We start from the raw sequence: 19,846 nt of genomic DNA, 5'->3' as shown, positions 1-19,846 counted from the left end.
CTGAAAGACATTTTGGTTTCTTCCAAGTGTTGGCAATTATGAATAAAGCTGCTGTAAACATCCATGTGCAGGTTTTTGTGAGGACATAAGTTTTCAACTCCTTTGGGTAAATACCTAGGAGCATGATTGCTGGATTGTATGGTAAAAGTATGTTTAGTTTTTAAAGAAACTGACGAACGGTGTTCCACAGTGGCTGTACCATTTTACATTCCCTTCAGCAATGACTACTGAGAGTTCCTGTTGCTCCACATCCTCATCAGCATTTGGTGTTGTCAGTGTTCTGGATTTTAGCCACTCTCTTAGGTGTTTAGTGGTACCTCATTTTAATTTTCAGTTCCCTAATGACATACAATATTGAAAATCTTTCATATGCTACTTACTATATCTTCTTTGGTGAGATGTCTATTCGGGTATTTTGCCCATTTTTAAATTGGGTTCATTTTATTATTGTTGAGTTTTAAGTGTTCTTTGTATATTTTAGATAATAATCCTTTATCAGATGTGTTTTTTTTGCAAATATTTTCTCCCGGTCTGTGGCTTATCTACTCACAATCTCTTAACATAGTCTTTTCCAGAGCAGAAGTTTTAAATTTTAATGAAGCCCACCTTATCAATTATTTCTTCCATAGGTCATGCCTTTGGTGTTATATCTAAAAAGTCAATGCCATACCAAAGGTCATCTAAGTTTTCTCTTGTGTTATCTTCTAGGAGTTTTATAGTTTTGCATTTTGTATTTAGGCCTATGAACCACTGAGTTACTTTTGTGAAGGGTATAAGATTTGTGTCTAGATTATTATTATTATTATTTGCATGTGGATGTCCAGTTGCTCCAGCACTATTTCTTGAAAAGACTCTTTGCTCCATTGTATTGCCTTTGCTCCTTGTCAAAGATCAGCTAACCATGTTTGTGTGGGTCTATATCTAGGCCCTCTATTATGTTCCATTATTCTATTTATCTATTCTTTCATCAGTACTACACTGGCTTGATTACTGTAGTGATATAGTAAGTCTTGAAGTCAGGTTGTGTCAGTTCTCCAATTTTATTCTCCTTGAATAATGAGTTGGTATTCTGGATCTTTTGCCTCTGCACATAAGCATTAGAATTGGTTTGTCAATATTCACAAAATCATTTTCTGGGATTTTGATTGGGACTTCTTTGAATCTATAGTTCAAGTTGAGAAGAATTGACATCTTGACAAAATAGTTTTCTTACCCAGGAACATGGACTATCTCTCTATTTATTTAGTTCTTCCTTGATATCTTTCATCAGAGTTTTGTAGTTTTTCATATAGATCTTGTGCATCTTTCGTTAGATTTATAGTTGAGTATTTCATTTTTGGGGTGTTAATATAAATGGCAATGTGTTGTTAATTTCAGATTTCATTGTTCATTGCTGGTATACAGGAAAGTGATTGACTTTTGTATATTAACCTTATATCTTGCAACTTGTGGTATAATTGCTTATTTCCAGGAGTTTTTTTGTTGATTATTTTGGGCTTTCTATATATATGATCATGTCATTTGTGAACAAAGACAGTTTTATTTCTTCTTTCCCAATTTGTATATTTTCTATTTTCTTTTCTTGTTTTATTGCATTAGCTGTAACTGCCAGAATAGTATTAAAAATTAGTGGAGAGAATAGACATTCTTGTCTTATTCTTGATCTTAGTGGGAAAGCTTTGAGTTTCTCACCATTAAGTATGATGTTTGCTGTAGTTTTTTTGGTAGATATTCTTTGTAAGTTTAGGAAGTTCCTTTCTATTCCTAGTTTGCTGAGGTTTTTTTTTTTTTTTTTTTACCATAAATAGGCGTTGCATTTGTCAAATACTTTTTCCGCATCCATTGATATGATAATGTGATTTTTCTTCTTTAGTTTTTTGATACGCTAGATTACATTAATTTTCAAATGTTGAACCATCCTCGCATACCTGGGATAAATCACATTTAGTCATGGTGTATAATTGTTTTTATACATTGTTGAATTTGACTTGCTAATATTTTGTAGAGGATTTCTGCATCTCTGTTCATGAGAGGCATTGGTCTGAAGTCTTTTTTGTAAAGCCTTTGTCTGATTTTGGTATTAGGGTAATGCTGGCCTCATGGAATGAGTTAGGAAGTATTCCCTCTGTTTTTATTTTCTAAAAGAGATTGTAAAAAACTAATATAATTTCTTCTTTAAATGTTTGGTAGAATTCATGGGCAAGCTTATCTGGGGCTTGTGCTTTCTGTGTTGGAAGATTATTAATTCTTGATCTAATTTAACTAATAGATATAGGCCATTCACATTGTCCATTTCTGTTTGTGTGACTTTTGGCAAGTTGTGTCTAGGAACTGGTCCGTTTAATCCAGATTATGAAATCTGTGGTCATAGAGTTGTTCATAATATTCCTTTATTATCCTTTTAATGCCCATGGTATCTGTATGATGTCCTCTACTTCGTTTCTGATATTAGTACTTATCATTAAGATACTAGTCTTACCTTTTTTTTCTTATTTAGCCTGGCTAGAGATTTATTGCTTTTACTATCTTTTCAGAGAACCAGCATTTGGTTTTGTTGAATGTTTCTATTGATTTCCTGTTTTCAATTTCATTGGTTTCTGCTTTAATTTTTATTTTTTTCTGCTTTCCTTGGATTTAATTTGTTTTTTTTCTCCTAGTTCCCTAAAGTAGAAGCTTAGATTATTTATTTCAGATCTTTCTTCTTTCATAATGTATGCATTCAGTGCTATAAGCTTCCCTCTAAATGGTGCTTTCACTGCATTCCACAAATTTTGATAAACTGTATATTTTAAATTGCTCTTGAGATTTATTTTTTGACCCATATGTTATTTAAAAGTTCGTTAGTCTCTAAGTTTTTTGAGGTTTTCCAATTATCATTCTGTTATTGATATTTAGTTTAATTCCATTATGTTCTAACAGCATACCTTGTATGATTTCTATCCTTTTACGTATTTTAAGATGTATTTTATGGCCCAGAGAGTATTCTATCCTGGCAATTATTCCATGTGAGCTTGAGATGGATGTGTAATATGTTGTTGGATGAAATAATCTATGGATGTCAATTATATCCCATTGATAGATGGTGTTGTTGAGTTCAACTATGTCTTTACTGATTTTCTGCCTATTGGATCTGTCCATTTCTGACAGTGGTAAAGTCTCCAATTATAATAGTGGATATATCTGTTTCTCCTTGCATTTCTATCAGTTTTTGCTTCACATACTTTGGTGCTCTGTTGGGTGCATACATGTTAATAATTGTTATGTTGTTTTAGAGGATTGACCCCTCCATCATTATGGAATAGCTCTCTTTATCCCTCCTAACTTTCCTTGTTCTGAAGTTGGCTCTCTCTGAAATTAATATAGCTACTCTTCTTTTTTTAAAAGCAGATTTTCTGCTTTCTTTTGATGAACACTACATGGTATTTTTTTCTTCATACCCTTACTTCTAAACTTTTTTTTTTTTTTTTTTTTTGAGGCAGAGTTTTGCTCTTGTTGCTCAGGCTGGAGTGCAGTGGTACGATCTCAGCTCACTGCAAGCTCCACCTCCCGCCTTCAAGCGATTCTCCTGCCTCAGCCTCCTGAGTAGCTGGGATTACAGGTGCCTGCCACCACGCCCAGCTAATTTTTTGTATTTTTAGTAGAGATGGGGTTTCAGTACGTTGGCCAGGCTGGTCTCAAACTCCTGACCTCAGGCGATCCACCCACCTCAGCCTCCCAAAGTGCTGGGATTACAGGTGTGAGCCACCACGCCTGGCTTACTTTTAATCTTTATGTGTCTTTATATTTAAAGTGGGCTTCTTGTATACAACATGTAGTTGGGTCTTGTTTTTTAATCAACTCTGACAATCTCTGTCAGTTAATAGGCATATATAGACCATTGAAGGTTAAAGTGATTATTATTATAGTTGGATTATTATGTAATATATTTTTTATTGTATTCTATTTGTTCTTCTTGCTCTTCATTCCTATTTTGTCTTCTACACTTGTTCTGCTTTTGTAGTTTTAATTGAGCATTTTATATGATTTCATTTTCTCTTCTTTCTTAGGACATGTCACATTAAAAAAAAAATTCAGTAGTTTTTCCCCAACGTTTGCAATAGACATTTACAATGAATTCAAGTCCAATTAACAATGTACTGCTTTATGAGCAGTGCAGGTACATTATAATAACAAAATATTCCTAACTCTTTTGTTCTGTCTTTTGTATCACTGCCATCATTCATTCACTTACATATAAGCATACATTAGCATATATATGTATGTTTATGTGTGTGCACATATATATATAAAACATATAAGTGTACATAATTGAATATATCATTGCTATTATTTTGAACAGTTTTGTGTTAAATCAATTAAGAATAAGAAAAATAAAAGTGTTATTTTACTTTCACTGATTCATTCTCCATTGCTCCTTTCTTTATGTAGATCTGAGTTTCTAACCTATATAATTTTCTTTTGTTCTGAAGAACTTCTCTGAAGAATTTCTTGCAAGGCAGGACTACTTGCCAACAAATACTCTCAATTTTTGCCTGAGAAAGTCTTTATTTCTTCTTTGCTTTTGAAGGATAATTTCACAGTGTAAAGAGTTCTAGGCTGGTAGTTTTTATCTCCATAGTTTAAATATTTTACACCACTCTCTTCTTGCTTGCATGTTCTGAGGAACAGTCAGGTGTAATTCTTATTTTTGCTTCTCTACAGGTAACGTGTGATGTACCCACTATGTCTGGGCCCTCCTAAGTTTTTAATTCTCAAACTTGTCCACACTGATCTTCTAGCAATTGCAGTTCTGGTTTTCTAACTCTGGCACTGGCTCCTGAGAAAGAGACTGCTCATAGACTTCTGCTCCAGTAAGTTGTGATTCTATTTGTCTGTCTCTCCAATTTGGGGGACAGTGATTTGTCCTGTGACCTCACTTCTCTGACAGATCTAAGAAGAGTTGTTGATTTTTCAGTTTGTTTGGCTTTTTACTTGTTGTTAGAATGGTGACTTCTTAAGAGCCTAACATGCTGGACCTGAAACTAAAACTCTTGATGACTTTACTTTTTAAGATGAGTCTGATGATTGGATAGGTTGAGAGTTGGTTTTTAAACTTTAAAAAGTCATGCCATCTTATCTAAAAAAAACTATGAATTTATAAATTTATAAAAGTAATACAATTGATAAAAGGGGGCTGTTCTGGTTAATTGTGTGTGTTAGTGAGGGAGGGAACCAGGGTTTGTCCTCTCAGCCCCTTTCCTTATGACAACCCAAATAGCCTCTTCAGAGCTCCCCGTTTGCAAATCACACTGGTCTTTCCAGCATGAGAACTACCAAATGATCTCTGACAGGTTTTGGAGGGTATGGTGTGAAATCTCTTGGTGCCTGGAGTGCCAGTCAAGTGAAGGAGGAACAGCACTCAAAGGAGTACAGACTTTAGATATCAGTCTTAAAATTGCCACTGTAAAGTGAAGGGGGCAGAAGGGTGATGCAGTTGGAATCAAAGTTAGAAATCTGTTTGCTGGCAAAAAGACCATTTTGCAACTTGCCTTTTTAAAATGACCTTACCCGTGTAGGGTGTTATTTAGTTAACCCAGCCTAAGGGGATGTTTTAAAGATGGAGAATTGCCCTGGTGATGAACAAATATGAGAAATAAACTTCCAGTGGGGCTGGGTTGCCTGCTGACTGTGATTTCCTGATGATCTATAACAATGGTTATTCACTAACAGCTGGCGCATGTCTCCCTCGGACAAAGCCACTGGGAAGCACAGGCGCTCTGATTGGTGAACCAGAACCGTTTCCCTGGTAACAGTTAACTAGCACGTGTTTTATTGTTTCCAACTGCTTTTCCTGGGGTATTTGCAGGTGGTGGGAGATGCTTTCTTAAAGAGGGGTCATAACCTCATGAACTTTCAGATGTTGCAACAAATTGGGGAACAAAACATTTTTCCTTTTTCAAATATATTAAGTAAATCTTATTACATAGCATTTTCAAGACAGATGCAGCCCAACGGTTTTTCCTTTTTGCCATTATTTCCAGATGTTATCAATTTTAAAGTCAGCGTTCCATTTTAAGAACAGGATCTATAGGAAGGTGATATGCAATCAGTAGAGTATTATTTTGCCCTTTTTGGAGGTGTGTTCTGGTTCTACATTTTGCCATAAAATGTGAGATCAAACCATAAAATGTGAGTGTATTTTTAATTGGCCTTTTAATCATTTGTATATTTTGCCTCTTCATTAATTAATTCAATGTTTTTGCCTTTACCGGTCGTTTTCTTTGTCATTTTTAATGCACCAGAAAAATTATAGTGTTTTTATAAAATACAAGACTAAGTAAGACTTGATTATATTAGAATTTTCTTCTGTATTTATTTGACGTTTTTGAAAGGCTTGGTTAATTTCCAGATGGATAGCTCCCTCTTCTGTCTGGTTTGCAGAATTCACATCTTTTGAAAGCAGAGATGGAAGATCAAGTGTGTATCACAAAATTCTTTATCTTGGCTGCAGGCTGAATGTAGTTACTATATGAAGAATAACAAATTCATGTATTGGAATATGGAAAGTGTTTCCTTTGTAATAATTTGGTTTAAAATAAAATTGTCTATCTTGCCTTAAATGCTGGCTAAAAGAAAATGAAAACATTTCCTTAAGTTAATATTGAACTTTATCTGCAGACATCCCTGAAAAAATGCAGACCTGATCAATCACTTGACTGAACTCTACTTGAAACACTTGGACTTTGGTCAAATAAGCATTTGCCACTTGATTTATACAGCATTCCAACAAACGTCCAACTCAAGTCTTCTCTTGAGCCTGATCTGCAAGGTTGTTTCTGGTAAGTGTTCTTCATGGGATTGCAAACATGCACCTACTTATAAATTAGATCAGTGGCATTCAAATACTCTTCTCCAGGAACTCAGAATTTAAAAAAATTTAAAACATTTCTTTAAAAAATGTTTTTCCTTTGTTTCCTTGGATCCAATTCAATCACTACACCCAGAATTAGGGTTATGCTCTGAAAGTGAACACAATAAAATCATAACCTAAGCTCATAACCATAGAACCAAAAGAGCTAGTAAAATTATTTATGATAATAAGGATACTTATGTACAGTCTGTGTTTCTAGAGATACAATGACATGATGCATTTTTACTGGGAAGAGGAAAACATTAATTCAGACTCACCCTTCTTGTTTCTCTCAGTGGCAGGGTGAAAGGGGGCGGTGTCACAGAACGCTAATTATTTGAATATATATTAAATGAGCACTGTTTGCAACTCTCTGCTTTTGTTGAGGTAGGCATAGCTCAGGGCCCTCTGAAGGAGAAACATTTTACCTCACACACTCCTGTTGGTACCAAGTCATTGTATTCGTTCTTTTTAGATTCATTAGAGGAGTACACATGATATTTTTTATATCAAGGAATAATTTGAATATAGTGAAATGAGAATCAGAAAATTAGTCATTATCAAAATTTGTAGACTTAAGCATATGTTTGAAAATTTTAAATTACTTTCTTATCTTCAAGTAGGTAAAATAACCAAGTCATAAAGTATTAGATAACGATTCACGTGGAATGAGGGATGCTGGACATCACAGGCTGTAGAACCCTCAGTTCAGTCTCTCCTTTCACAGATGAAAAATTAAGCCCAGAAGGGCAGTTGTCTTGTTCGGGGTCCTGCAGCTAGCAGGTGACAGAGCTGTTTTCTCTGGCCCTTATTCAAAAGTGCCCTTTTGCTCAGGCCATGCTCTGTGCAGTGGTCAAGGAGTTCTTCCCTAAGGGTACTTGGCTGTGGCTCCATGAATACGGATTCTGTACTTTCTTCCCTCCTCCAAATGAATAAACTCTGGCCCCATTTCCCAGATTTGCATTCCAGTGACTTACTTCGTGAGTGACTTTGGACTAGTTAAGCAACCTCTCTGTGCTTGTTTTCACTTCTACAAAATGAGGGTAATAATAGTGCATCTCTCAGAAAGTTAAGATCAGTGTTGTGTGTGGCACAGTGCCTGGTACATAGAAAGCTCTCAATAAGTGTTATCTATTATTTTTATTATTGTAATTTTCTGCCTATTTTTCTCAAGTATTTTCTCCAGTGTGTCTTAATTTATTCTGCAGCATGTAATAATCACATTCTGAAACGACTGAAGGTTGTACACCCATGTGCATAGCAGCCTTATTGACAGTAGCCAAAAGGTAGAAGGAAGCCAAGTGTCAAACGGCAGATGAATGGATAAGCAGAATGTGGTGCATATACATAAAATGGAATATTACTCAGCCTTAAAAAGGAAGGAAATTCTGACACATGCTACAACATTGATGAACTTTGAAAACATTATGCTAAATGAAATAAGCCGCACAAAAAGACAGATACTATAATGATTCCATTTATATGTAAGGTACCTAGACTACTCAAATTCATAAAGACAGAAAGTAGAATGGTGTTTGCCATGGGCCTGGAAGAGACGGGAATGGGGGAGGTGTTATTTATGAGTATAGAGTTTTTGTTTTGTAAGATCAAAACAGTTCAGGAGATTAGCTGCACAATAATGTGAATGTACTTAACACTACTGAACTGTACTTTTAAAAATTACTAAGATGATAAATTTTATGTTATGTGTATTTTACTACAGTTAAAAACAACAACAACAAAATGACTGAAAGGCTTAGTGCACTTAGAACATACTAGTTACATTAGTTAGCCCTGGATATTTTGACTTCTTGGTCCCAGAGCTCTGGGCCAGTGCTGTAGGTTAGAACCAGAAAGGATTTGGTTGGAGACTAAGTATGGTATGTGGTCATAGTACTCAAACATTGTATCTGTTTTAGTTCTATTTCCTTCCTCTAAGATTGCTGATTTCCTGCCAGAGATGGACTTAATTTCCAGAGCCTTATAGTTTATGAACTTGGATGAAAATACAGAAGCACACTTTCCCCATAGACACATGAAGAAACCCCTCAGAGACTCTTCAAAAAATGCAAACACATAAAAAGCAAATTTGATTCAGCAAGTTTGCCATTAACAAAACCTCCTTTGGGGACGGGGTGGTATAGTGATAGTATAGGCTGTTAGAAAGAAGCTTAGAAACTGCCCTATTGAACAAAGCAAGCTAAAGGCAGACAGAGAGAATGAGAGAAGAAAACTGCATTTTAGTTTAGAATATTTTTTGAAATTTCTGTTTAATTATCATTATTATCTACAGAGATGATTAAAAGCATCAGACATTTCCAGGATAAAACCCAAGCACACATGGAAAAGGATTTATGCTAAATTGGCATTTGATAATTTCTTACAATAATCTGATGTAAGAGGTGTCTTCCTTTTATTTCAACTCAAGAATTCCTTTCATCTTTTACTCAATAGTCAATATCCTTTTTATTTCAATTCAATAACATTTACTGAATATCTAATATGTAGTACAGGCCCTGTGTCTCAGAAAAAACCACTGCGGTAGGGTTTTTAAAATAAGTTTTAAAAGAAGGTAAATATTTTAAAGCTTAAATTTTTTTTGAAGTTTAATGTTCAAAATACTGAACTATACTGAAAATCATAATAAATGGTCATTCTTCCAAATAAATCATTCTTCCCTTTATGATTGTGGGATTTCTATAAACTAAATATTTGCAGAAGAAATTTTTTCAACTATCTTGTAGGTAGAATGTCATCTTTTCAGATATGCTGGTTGGGAATAATCACTACAGTAGTGGAAATGTTTGCTCAAGCCAGCATCGAAAAGAGACAAGAGATTTCCCTTTATCAGCTTCTCAAAAATGACAACTAAAATTCTTAGTATTGGGACAGGACACAAGTCTAAGTCTGTCATTTTTTAAATGCCACATTTTTGAAATAACAATCAGGTGTTTCACTTTAAGTGTATTAAATTTAAGTATATTAATATTTAATATAAATATTGAAATATAATTATTAGTTTATTCAGAAGCAAAACCCCAATCCTAATTTCAGCATCATCTTAATAGAAAGCTTGGGTTTATGAATCCACAGGCTTTTGATTAAAATCCCAAGAGGTCAATAACAATCTTGTAATCACAAAATATGCATAAAGGAGAACATCAGACTTACCAAGAAATATAGCTGTAACAGTGCATGACAAAAGGCACATTTTGGAGACATGATTCAATTTCCTGTTTTTCAGCATCAGGTACTTTATCTGACCATCTGAAGCCTTTAGAAATAGGTGAAAAAAAGGGGTGAGTTTTTAATATTAAGAGCTATGAAAGGTGAGAAACAGGCCTTGACAAACACATCTAAACAGATCCATATATTTCATAATAGGAACAGTTCTCTTATCATTCTCAATATTTCTAGTTGAATAATTATCCACGACCCCAAGGATTCTTAATAAAAAACATTTTACCCTTTTGAGAGAGAGGCAGCAATGAGTTCATTTTGAAAGGTTCACATTTAGCTTTCAGCCAAAAGTGAACCTTTGGTGTCTTTTGAATCCTTTTTAAGTCTTGAAACCTCAGAGAGAAACCAAAGAGAAAGAGATCAGATCGCGGCCTACCTCTTTCAGCCCTTGAGAATTCCCTTTCCAAGTAGTTTCTTAAATAGTGAGGCTGCATCAGAACCCCCAGTTCTTCTCCTTAGAAGTTATTAAATCAGCAGAAAGACCGACAATAATGGCAAATGAAATCTAAGTTTTGTATAGGAAACAGGCAGGCAGTCTACACTTTGTTATTCACTTGATAGACAGAGCCATTTTGACAGCTCTAACCTTGGAAACCACAGGTCCTGCTGAGCTCAGCAGGAGTCAAACGCTGAGTACCATCTGTCAAAGCTTTATTTTTCCCCCTCCTCATCCACGCCTTTACTATAAGATGCTAACAAGAGCCCTGAATGAAAGTAGCTAACTACAGTTAAACTTGTGTGCATTGTAACGCTAATGTTGGGGTAAGAAACTCACTCCCGGAATCTACCAAATTTGAGTGAACAGAATTGAGTATTCTATGTCTTTTCTTAATGGTTATCAATGTTGGAAAAGTGTGGGTTGAGAAACTCCATAACCACACTCCAAACAACTAATGCTGCAAAATAAGGAAATTGCACATCATCTTGTATGTTTTTGCCAATTCTGTAGCTAAAATAAATGGTTTGGAAAGTTCTCAACTCTAAGGCCTTTTTTTTTTTTCTTAATGTGATTTAATTAAACGTGCAAGAACAACAAATTAATTTCTTTCTAAAAAATAGAGATTTTGATGCGTTGAACTTGTGTTTTATAAAATGAATCTCATTCAGATCAAACACTCCCTCGCTCTGGCATAATCAATTCTAAAACATTAACAGGCCTAATAATAATAAAATCAATTAAATCAAGTGTGGTATGGCTCATGCTTCACTTGTGTAGAAGACAGTATATCAATTGAAACATAAAGGAGCTCACAAAGCTTTCCTTTCCACTAAGCACTACCAAAATGCTACATATTTTTTAAAGTACAAATTTATTTTGCTTGCATTTAAAATTTTTATATATTTAATGAAAAAATTAGATATCAATTTAAAAATCCTTAATTTGGAATGCCATTTTTAGCACACAGTTCCTTAAAAAGTGTAGAGAACATTTCCATAAATGCAAATTTTAAAAAAGTAGCTTAGAGTTAAAACGCTGAAAAAAGCTGAGATCTTTTTAGCAGAATTATTCCTAATTTTAATTTTTAGTTATTCTACTTGAAATAGTAATGTTTCGTTTTTTTCTAATCTTTTTCCCAATTCTCCCAAATGCTGAAAATAGTTATAAAATATTACTTCATGAGAATAATACTATATATGTGTACTAGATATACTATACTATAGCAAGTAATTATTTATTGTTTAGTAGTTAATAACATTGTCAAGAAGATACTGTGAAGTATTATTAATCAATTATTGTATTCATACAAGTGTGTACTTTTTTTTTACATTTTACTGAATGTTCCATGTGTGCAGATTTTGTAGGGATTTGAGAGACCTTGTGTATAAACACCTGAAATGCTTTATGTGAAATAGTTTTTATAAATCGCACATCCAGAAGGTGATTTTGCTTTTTAAAATGACCAGGTGGTGATTTATTTGCAATGTGAAAACTAGCTAACTCATAAGTAATAGTTTCTAATATCACAAGGTTGAATTTTGTCCATCAGTTTTGCAAGAAAACTTCAGTTATATATATGCATGAATGAATCTGAAAGAAGTCTCAATAGGTACTATTTGAGGCTTTGCCCCTTCTCCTAGTTTTCCTCATCTGCCCTTCAGCCCAGGAGCGGCTGAGAAAGGAAGCTGCCTTTGCTGGCAGACAGGGTCCCTGATTGGTAAACACTTCTTCCACCACTGTGCTTATGCCTGAAATCCTTTCTTAAGGGGGCAGGACACAACTTTCACTGCATTGAGAGAAGATTCAAAGGCAAATGCCCCAGGGAGAGGGAACACGTGGATCTAAATTAATCTTGCTGACAGTTATTCTGAAAGCAAAGAGAAGCAAAGGAGAGCAGGAGGGGAGGCACCTCCAGATGGAGAAGGGGCAAAGACGGGGAGGCAAACTTGGTCTTCCTTAAGGTTTTACCTAAGAAGGGCTGCTTGGAGTGTCCATGCGTACCCTTGCTTTGCATAATGCCTGTGTAGACTTTCTTGATTGTCATTGTCATGCTTTTGATTTTCATAATCTCAGAATCTCAGAGTTGGGGGAATGTTAAGGGTCAGATAGTCCCAACCCCTCCTTACAGAGATGAAGAAACAGACCCAGATAAGGCTACCCCATGGTTTATCCAAACCCTGATTTTTTTTTAAAGCCCCGTCTTTTTGTCTGTAAAATAGGGGTGATCATATTACAGACATCAGAGGATTTAATGAGCAATGTTGAAGGCTTTAGTACAAGTCCTGAGCACAGAGCAAGTGCTCAATAATTGTTCATTTTTGTTATCATCCATGGAGTTCAGAGCCAGATTTAGTGACAGTTTATAGTAACTGTATTAGGTCTCGTGGTTACTAATTTGTTTTCATTTCCTGTTCATAAATTTTTTCTTGTTGGGAGCTAATAGAAACAATTAACAACTACTGAAAATTTATAAAACAATTACCTATATTCTACTTATCTTCATAAAATATGATGCATTTTGCAAATATTTTTCTTTTTTTCTAGCTATGTATGTTTGTTTACATAGTTGGAATCATAATGTATTACAATTTTATATCCTGCTTTTCCTGTTGACATCATACCAGAATTTTTCATGTGGCTACCAATTCTTGGTGAATATCATTTTAAATGAGTAAATGTCCCATAATTTAATTAGCCATATCTTGATGACAGAGTTTGTTGGTTGCTTTCAGTTTTTCTGTTATAAATAATATTCCAGTGACCATTTTAGTACATATAACATTTTCTTCTTTGGATGTGTTTTTTTAGGTTACATTTTCAGAAATTAGATTACAAATTAGATTGGAACTTGTATATTTTTGTAGTATTTGCTACTTACTGCTAAATCATGGCCCCACTTTTCTGTTTTTATTTTATTAACCTTATTTTATAAATGTCCTTTTAAAAATTATTATTAATTTTGTAGTTACAGTATCTGGCTATATAGACCAGACTGGTCTGAAATTCTTGGCCTCAGGCAATTCTCCCACCTCAGCCTCCCAAAGTGTTGGGATTATAGGTGTGAGTTACAGTGTCTGGCCTAATGTCTTTGGACTTCTAATCTGTTTTTTTAAAGATACAATTGTTTTCAAAGTCATAGGGATGAGTAATGGCAGAACCAAGACTTGAAGCCCTCTTTTTATTACACCATAATAATAATGCAAACGGGAAAAACTTTCCAGCATTAAGATGTGGAGGAATCATCCATTCCTTAGGTACTAGCTGAGGTAGCAGAAAGTGCAGAAGTCTAGGAGTTGGGAATTCTGAGTTCGAGTCCTACTACCACTAATAATGAATTGTAACATAGATTCATTGATTCTTGACCATATTTCCTAGAGAGTCTGAGATTTAGAGAATGCACTGGAGTGCTCTTGAAGCTGCGTAAATCTCTGCATTGGAGAAAGGCAGTGTCTCACTCTGTGAATCCTGAGCACTGAGTTGCTCTAAGAAGCTGTAGCATAGAGCTTCTTAGACATGATCTTGTTACATTCTGGATCTCATTAAATTCTGTTTCAATAGGTTTGGGGTGGGCCTGAGATTTTGCATTATTAAAAAGCTCCCAAGTAATCCTGATAATGATGCTGGCCCAGGGACCACACTTTTAGAAGTAGCCACCCTGAGTCGTTGTTGAGTTTCATGGATGACTGTCCCCATGGTACAGAGCACCCTTAATCACAGAGCAATTTTAATCACTGGATAAAGGATGGGGATTAACAGTAGTCAGCCAGATGCTCCCGAAGTGGTGTCTAATATGCAGGAGTATGTGAATATTGTGACCTGTATGTGGAGGAAGTATTATGTGATCTGTTTCCTCTTTGATGCTAGAGATCCTCAGAACCTAGGAATGTCCCTTTTCCTGAGATGTGGGAGGAAGTGGAAAGAAGCCACCTGGAATAATAGAGTAATATGGAAAAGCACTGGCCTTTTATTATCATTTCCCTTATCCGAACACAAACTCATTCTTATTTTATATTATCAGAGATTCCAACCAAGGTCCCTTAAAAGCTGACCAAGAAAATTTGCCAGAAGCACTTTAGAAGCCATAATGCTTTGTGGCAAATCTTTCCAAACATCTGCTGTGTGAAAAGGAGCAAAAATCCTGCAATGGCTAAGGGCAAGAGGGCAACTTGGAAGTGGAATGTCTTGGCACAGCTCTGTGGAGGCCCTTTCTCTGAGCACAGGCGTCCCCAGGAGGCCCCAGCACCTGTTCTTACATATTCCTGCTGGCTTCTGTTGTCTGCAATTGCTGTCAAAAGTGTCCCAGGAGAGGGTCGGGACAAGTCTTGTCAGGGAACAAGAAAAGCTGGGAGTGTGGCGGTTGGTCTCACAAATGTGAGGATGTACACCATCCCAGTAGGGACTCTCATTTCCCGTTTCACATCACCATGTACCTGATGTCAAAAGTAAATCTTTTGAGTTTAGGAACGGTGGCAGAGAACAGTCTTTTGAAACTCAGGTGATATCGATAGCCTAGTTTCATTATTCTAAAACTGAAATGCCACGAGTGGGATTTGGAACACAATCATTAGGTCTTCTGGAGTTATTGTCTAGAGAGGTGGATGGTGCATTTTAAGAAAGAAAGAATCCTAGGTTAGGAGTAGAAGAAAAGTAGTTTGTGTGTTAGGCCTCAGCTTTGAAAGCCTAGCTTTCAAGGAAATAGTCAAAGGGAGAATATGATAAATGTCCTTGTATTTTTGCTCTGAAGATATCCTTTGATGGAATTGCTGCATACAGTCACTTCAGCTTGATAGGACAAGTCGTTCTGCCCTTAATTGTCACCATAAGCTTGCATTTTAGGATGATTGAACAGTTTTTAATATAACAAAGACATGGCTTTTAACATTTTTTTTGTATTGTCGTCTTATAAGCAGAAGAGAAGAGAATTCTTTTGTCTCTTGTGTATTGGTCATCAAAGTCTCAGTTTAAAATTTAAAAGTCCGAAAATAGCTTCTGAAATACAGAGAACTACTTTTCAGGGAATGTTTAGCCTGCAGATCTTATGTGACTAAAACTTAATGCAATAAAGTTAATAAAACTTAATGCAATAAAAGGTGCATTATTAATATGCCAGAAAGATAGTGTTTACAATTAAAAATCTCTATCTTTCTTTAGCATGAACATTCCTTCTTCCTAGTAGCTTTAGCACAAAATGAAATTACAGTCTGGGTTTCAGAATAAACTTATTTCTCAAAGACATAATCACTATTCTGGTCCTGAGGTTTTTTCATTCAAAATATTAATATTATTGACCAAATTGAGTTTTGATTGTGATAAAAAATGTCTGAGCCACTTTTTGAAGCTCTTAAAAATTTAAATTGCAGAAAAACAATAATCCAAGCTGTATGTCTTTGAAATGGTCTTCCTCTTTTGACCAAGTATAATAATTAGGTTTTGTCTTAAATGATACTTATTATTTTAATCCATTTAAGGTTCTATGTATAGTGTAACATAGAATAATCTCTTCGATAGATAATTTTTTTAGAAAACGATAAAATGATGTTTTTAACATTAACTTTAGGTCATTTGGCTACCAAATAAATCATTATTTTCCTTTGTAGTTTTTTAATTCTGTTGTATTCCTTGTTACAATTATGGTCTTTTAATGTAAATTGCAACTATATGATTTTACATTGGCTACCAATTGTTAAACTAGTGGAACAAGAGTTTAAAAAGTGTTTTTGAAAACACTATGATTCACAAGTAAAGAAATCTGATTTTCAAAATGTCTAGTTTTAGCTGTTGTAGAATCTTGGATAAGATCTATAGTGCAAAATTCAGAAAAAGGGTATCTAGTCACCTTCTCTCACCAAGACAGCTGAAAATGCTTAGGATTAAAGCTGTCAACCTAAAAGCAGATGTATTTTCATTCACTTACACATAGAGGAATGCCTTCTGCCAGAGGAAATTCTGCTGAGTGTTTTATAAGCCCTGTTAATGAAGGACATTGCTTGCTTTGGCTATTTAGTGGGTGACATCTCTGCAAGCTTGGTTCTTACTCTGATATTCTTACTTAGTAGTGAATGGAGGAACTCTCCAAGCTTAGGATGGTTAGAGGCATTGTCAGAGGAAAGGTAAAATTGCTATTCTCATAAAGGGGGCATAAATTGCAAGCCTTTCTTTCAACCCCTCAATGTCCTACTCACCCTTTTCAATCTCAGTAGTGGGACACTGACTCCAAAGAGGAACACTATCACTTCAGGGAAGGAACCGGGGCTGTGGGATTGTGAACTATCCCCTGATATCCAGTTTGTCCATATGTAGCAGCATCAGAGAGACTGCTAAATAGAAGCCCACCTCTAAGGGAGGGGTGCCTTTGGTGTTGAATGTCAGTAAAGAAATACCTCTATATGGATATCCAGACAACTTTCAAATGAGCTTTTAAATTCTATTTTGGAGGGGCTCTGAAAAGAAATAAATCTTTCTCTGGAGAAAAAAATTGCCCAAAGATAAACTCCAGTGCAAACTGGTCAAACCAAATTTAGTTTTTTTAGGTAAAAGTAAAAATAACTGGCTGGGCACAGTGGCTCACGCCTGTAATACCAGCACTTTGGGAGGCTAAGGCGGGGTAATCACGAGGTCAGGAGATCGAGATCATTCTGGCTAACACGGTGAAACCCCGTTTCTACTAAAAATACAAGAAATTAGCTGGGTGTGGTGGTGGGCGCCTGTAGTTCCAGCTACTCAGGAGGCTGAGGCAGGAGAGTGGCATGAACCCGGGAGGCAGAGCTTGCGGTGAGCCAAGATCGCACCACTGCACTCCAGCCTGGGCAACAGAGCAAGAATTCATCTCAAAATAGAAAAAAAAAAAAGAAAAAAAAAGGTAAAAATAACTATAACATTGCATTTCATAAACTTGTAGTTTTTAACATTCTGAAAGCATACATATTCATTTGTAAGCTCATGTAGTATTTGACTTACAGAAATCTTGAAACATGTTCTGTCAGAGTAAAATGCTGTTTCATTGTATTTATTCAGCTTATAGAACGGACTTCTCTTACACTGTATCCTTCCTGCATGTTGTTTATTGTATATGCTTTATGGGGTTAAGCACTTCTGGTACATTTTTCACATCAGACAACCTACGGAAGCTAGTATAAGTATGGCACGATTAAGTTTATAGGTCATGAGATAAATTTACACGGAGAGGCAAGTTTCCAGCTTCAGGCAAATGACTTATCTGTAATTTGATGCAAGTGAAATGACTGACCTTTCAAATGTTTGTTGGGCTTCAAGTGTCCAGAACAATCAATATGTACATTATTGTTTATATTTTATGCTCCTGATCCCATTAATGTATGCCTATGGAATGCTGGGACGCCATTAGTTTCTGATACTTCTGAAGTATTGGGTGACATTTATCAAACAGAAAGGCAGCACATATTGACTCGTGACAGTTTTTGCATTTCTTGAGCTCAGTGTTTCATGAGCTGCTTATTCAGTTTTGGTGAGCAAGGCTTTTATTGCTCCAAAGCCTCCTCAATTAAATAATAATGAACCAATTTGTTTAAAACGAATCTTTAACTTGCAGACTGATTAATCTCTCCATTGTGAGCATGAGAAGTTGTGTTCTTAGGCAGGAGAGATCAGAGAAGTGTGGTGGAGTGGAATAATTGCTGGGTGTGGAAATTGGAAGAATGATTGGCGCTGTCTCTAACTGTGTGACCTTGGATAGGTCTCTAAGTATTCCTGAAACTCTGGTTCCCCAGCTGTAAAAGGTGGTCAGGTGGACCAGATAGTCACCAAGATCCCTTTCAGCTTGGACATTCAATGGATAATGGAATATCAATAGACAAACACACGAGCAATATGCAGCTCTACCAGTAAGTGCAAGACTGAGAAGTGGGGAAATCTTTTGACCACTTTACCCCCCACTTCAGAGAAAGATTTAAGGGAAATTTGTATTCTTTCCTATTTGCATAGAGTATGTTGGACTTATTCTGGGTCTCTGGGAGAAAGATATTTGGGAAGTATGCTCTCTCGCACACACACACACACACACACACACACACACCCCACACACACATAGGCCACTCTCTTTCTCTACTTTACTTTACTTTCCCATTCCACACACCTAATCCTCATCCCACACACCTAATCCTCATCCCACGCAAAGGTGCTTAAACTAAAAAGTGCCACTTGTTATTGGGGTGGAACAGGAACTCAGTTCTTCACTGAAGAGACAGGAAACAGTTACTCACTTCTATATTAATTAACTCTCCCTTTCTAGGGTTTTATTATTGGAGAGTCTAATGACTTAAAATTAACCATCCACGGTCCAATTAAAAATCATGAATTGATGAATTGCTTTCTAAATTCTCTGTGTTATTGACAAGTTGCTGCATCATTGAAGCTATAAGACATGTCATCCATTATTAACTTTGATGGCATTAAAACAGATAAATTAGATCTTTTAAGCAGAAATGAGTTCTCACAAAGACTGCTCTTCTAAAGTGCACACGGTCTCAATTTTCTCTGAATTTCAGCCCACTTATTTGAGTTTATTCTTGTTTCACTTAGATTGTATTGATTGTTTAGTAAACATTAACTGATGATAGAGGCTTCTTAATATGAGCAGATAATAGATAATCAATGTGTAATGCAACTTAAGTGATAAAATACTTTTGCCAGGAAGATACAATCTGCCATAAGGGCTGGAAATGCCTGCATTAAAAAAAATTAAAACGTACAATGAACATTTAGAAAGGAAGCCTGTCTCTTCAATGTATGAAAAGTTAAATTTACTCTCAAGACAATGACAATAGAAAGCAAATATATGAAAAATGCTATTTCTAAGGCACATTTAAGATATAAACATATTTATTTAGAAATAAGTAAGTGTTCTTTGAACACTTATAGTTTGCATTAGGATAGGGGTAAAAGGCAATAATAAAAACATGATTAAAATACATTCAAAATTTGAACTTAATGATTGACTTGCTACAGAGGCAAAACATTCTTACCTTGGGTTTTGCAAAATTCCTTATTCTTACTATTATTTACTTCTTCAACTGAAAACAACCTTTTGTTTCACAATCAGAACCTTATTTTTCTAACATTGTAAGTATGAATTTACTGTTAACAGCTTCAGTATCTGCTGTGTAACACATGGTATGCTGGGAGTAAAAAGGACTTACACACGTTTTTAATACTTCCAATTGGACCCGCCCTTTATCCCACAATCCCTTTTGTGTGTCTCATTATTGATCACAGTTATGCTGTTCTTTGAACCCTGGGAATTA

At 35.5% G+C, this 19,846-nt stretch overlaps 1 long non-coding RNA gene across 5 annotated transcripts in view; it reads right to left on the bottom strand.

Moving 5' to 3' along the window:
* The window catches only part of LOC144333605 (uncharacterized), a 90,231-nt gene that overhangs the window by 43,485 nt on the left and 26,900 nt on the right, over positions 1-19,846 (bottom strand). For 3 of the 5 annotated variants that reach the window (XR_013402490.1, XR_013402486.1, XR_013402491.1), the window contains exons 1-2: positions 19,568-19,725; positions 10,061-10,163 (exon numbers count right to left, since the gene is read on the bottom strand). This is a non-coding gene — a long non-coding RNA (uncharacterized LOC144333605). Of the gene's footprint in view, positions 1-10,060; positions 10,164-19,567; positions 19,726-19,846 lie in introns of those variants that run through there. The other 2 variants (XR_013402487.1, XR_013402489.1) reach the window with 1 other exon arrangement.

Source organism: Macaca mulatta, chromosome 13, assembly GCF_049350105.2.
Source record: "Macaca mulatta isolate MMU2019108-1 chromosome 13, T2T-MMU8v2.0, whole genome shotgun sequence".
Lineage (NCBI taxonomy): Eukaryota > Metazoa > Chordata > Mammalia > Primates > Cercopithecidae > Macaca > Macaca mulatta.
Note: the sequence above shows the minus strand (reverse complement) of the source record. Positions and strands in the feature narration are given on the sequence as shown.